Genomic DNA, 3,780 nt, shown 5'->3' with positions numbered 1-3,780 from the left:
GATAAATACAATACAACGGGTACAATAAGAGAAGAGGTAAACCGGATTAAGGATGTACCTGGCTTCCCTGTTTTGAATTCATTGCACGCGACGTCCTGCTACTGACTCTCCATTAGCCTCTACTCTGAAAAGAACACGGATATTAAATGCAAGAATACAAACTACTCCCGAGTATTAACGTGGCAATCTGCACGCAGCCACTCGAACGAGATAAGAACCGCGATGGATGTTGGTTATTCCTGCGAGTGTATTTGCAAATGGGTTCTCGCGGAATCTCGAGAGCATTCCGAGGGCAAGGGGCGCGCGCAAAGTGCAAGACAATTCTCTGTCATCAAGGAAACCCGATTCTTCTCCTCCCACCGGCGAAAGTGCTTCTGATCGCGAGGGACAGAGGGGTGGCGGGGTAAAAGCCTGGAAAGGGGGGAAAGGATGGCGACGAAGGTAAGGAAGGGCAAGCGGTGGTAGGTACATACGCATGAATGGTCGAAAGCCCGTTCTTATTTCCGGCGCGGTTCATTGTGCATTGTTCGTAAAATGGAAATGGAGCTGGGGGTAATTTGCGTTTGAATGAGTCCCCTTTCGCCTCTCTCCTTATCCTTACCGCCTTTTTCATCCCTCTGCATCCTGACTCAGCCATCTTTTTGCCCTTTTCCTACTCTCACTGCTCTGGTAAAAAAAAATTAACGGGAAATGCTTGACTATTTGACCACGTATTCACGTCTTGAACAACAATCCTTTTGTTTTTGCATTTTTACGAAGATCTATTATACTGGGAAACTTAAATGTATTTGCAATCTCAAATGGAACTTTTTCTTTGGATAATTACAAAAATCCGTAAGTTGCAAATATTTCAATTATAATACGTAAGACAATGTACAAAATGTAGTTATAAACGCTGTCAGTTGCAAACGCAACAACGATGAAAATCGACCTTTTGCGTTTGACAGCCGTTCCAGCGTCCGGCGTGCATTCATCAGATTGTCTCAAACGCGCGTTGACGCGCTGTTATCACAATATATTCATAGGGATTTCCGCGAGGACAATAGGCTGGATCAATAAAACGACAAGTTCAATCTGCAAATCGGGGATTTCGTCTATTGTCAAACTGTTCGCATCCGACAGTTGTATCTGGTCCAATGATGAAAGTGTCATGGAACAACACGATCATGCACTCTCTGTATTATGTACTTACTACTGCGTTATTCAGCAGATGAAAATGTGCTGTCACGCGCTCTACAGAGTATTATCAATATACCTTAAACATTGCAATTATCCACAAAATGCGAAAAGTTAAGGATTTGTAAATTAGAATTATAGGTGTAAATAATGGAATAAAACATCCTTAATTAACAATGTCTATAAAATATCCTTTAATCCTTGATTAATGCAAATTCAAGCAAATTAGGTGAATTATTCAAACACAGTTTCATTACATGTCTAAGAATAGTAATTCATAAAGTAAGAAATGTATCAAAACTTTTTAATATTCCACTGTCTTTGCGGATCATCTTTGGAAGGCTTCATTTAAAGTCTATGCCAATTAAATTCGCGTCCCGTTCGCATCATGAACCGTGACTTTACATATATGTATATCCCGGGACCCAGGGCTGGTTTCTAACGACTGGACATTAATGGAACGATTGTTGCGTTAGAGGCTGACGTTACATCTCCGATGTCGAGGAGCGACGTTCGAAGAGGCGACCTTTTTCGTTCGACACCATAATTTAGACTCGCTTAATTTATGGAAACGAGCCGCCTGAACGTCGATAACGTCCAATTGCGAATATGAACCGGGTTTTATGGAGGAGGTAATCGAACGACGAGATTAAATTGATTTAATGGTACGCCAAACCGGAAATATATTTAACTCCAGTTGATGAATGAGAACATTTTTGTAGAGCATTAAATTGCACGATTGAAAAAAGAACGGATTCAAATTTAAATGCACCAGTAAAAAATAAAATTTACTCTTGCTTTAAAGAAGGAATTACTGTTCCATTGATTTATGACATATATTGTATTAAACGAGTTGTTTCACGTCTATGAATTAAAAAAAAGTTCATAAATACTAATTTAATCTATGGTTTGTCATATTAATGTGAACATTTTACGATCGTTTTCTCCGAGCTGTCTTATCCAAACACTCGGTACCAATTATGACACGAGCGTATAGTTGGAAACGTAACGGGAATCCCAGTCGTAAAAATTTTTATTGATAATAGAAGAAGATTTTAAACGATGTCAAGCCTTCAGTTTTTTGCTGACTAATCATTCCACGAAAAGAAAGTAAAGTTCGCTTGTTTCAAGTCGTCATTCGTTTCACTTGCCTCTTTTATTTAGAAGCTGCACGATAGCTCGAGCGTGACTGCAAAAATTTGACAAATCGTTGGTTTCTGACATTTTACTTCTTGAAGAAGCTCCTCGTGAAAAATCATGACACATATGAAACCGGATTAAATGTCTCACGTTTATATCATCTCTTAAAATATTTCTTAGAAAATGTAGTAAAAGATCAGAAATATAATTTTTACTATAATTATAATATAATTGTAGTAAAAGATCAGAAATATAATTTTTACTATAATTATAATATAATTGTAGTAAAAGATCAGAAAAATAATTATAATATTAAAAGAAATCAAAATAGCAATTGTCAACATAAATCATTTTCACTCTCTCATTCACTTTTAACACTTTTGCATTTTATTGATGATTGATTGTAATTAGTTAATCATGTTCAGGATTTATAGACATTGTTATATTATGTAAAACATAATATTTTAACAATACTGTCCAGCTTCCAGGAAGCAAATAGAAATGCATTAAACTAATCGAATCCACTCGTTAATAGCTTTCGAATTCGCAGAAACGTCCACGTTCGTCCGGTTTTGCGATTCGTCACGTGTCCGCCAGTACTTCGTTGGTCATTCGCAAATATCTTTCACAATAAATATCACCGCGACATTTATGAGTACCGTAGTTAATTTGACAGTTGAGACATGGCTCGGGGCGCAACCGTTCGACCTCTGTTTACAATTACTTAAGCCACTCGTCACGTACGACGTCGTCGTGTACCGGTTTCAGGAGTTTGCACTGGAACCTGACCGTATTTGCACGAACGCTATGAATCTCTATGCCCCTCGCTTCGTCCCGCTTTTCTGCGGTGAATACGGCTCCGAAAGTCTATCGCCAAACATCGGACAAGACCAGCGGGCACCGTTTGCTCACCGTCTTGACGACTTATCCGAACGGGCCGATCGTTCCTGAAAAGACCACGCATTTTGTCGTAATTGTTTGTACTACACATGTTTCCTTCTATCTACGCCTACTTCATTTTATTTTCATTTCCTGTTTGCTCGTCTCCAGCGAATAAATGAAATTTAACACGACGTGGTGACACTTCGCGTTTTAACATGGAAATCGAACTCTCGTACTTTCACAAATTCAAATGAAATTGGTAATTAGAAGTATTCGTGATTCTTGCCCGAACGACGACGCGACGCGACCGTTCGGTTCTAATTAGAATGCGACGAATTCCTGGTAACACCGACTCGACCTGGCGCGGCGCGGCGCGGAGCGCTTGTAAATTCCGAATTGGAGAAAACTCGGAATGCCGTTCGGTCGGGATTCGCCCGGTTTCTAGTTAGAATGTAGGAATGAAGCCGGTATGTTGAAAACGGAATCTCGTAACTCTGATTTTAATACAGAGCAAAAAACAAATCGATATTAGGATTTATTATTCAGTTTCATTCAATTTATTACCCAAATTAATGTAATAAC

Source organism: Ceratina calcarata, unplaced genomic scaffold (genome assembly GCF_001652005.2).
Source record: "Ceratina calcarata isolate Rehan_Ccalc_2016 unplaced genomic scaffold, ASM165200v1 scaffold389, whole genome shotgun sequence".
NCBI classification, from domain to species: domain Eukaryota; kingdom Metazoa; phylum Arthropoda; class Insecta; order Hymenoptera; family Apidae; genus Ceratina; species Ceratina calcarata.
The sequence above is the reverse complement of the archived record's forward strand: the minus strand, read 5'-3'. Positions refer to the sequence as shown.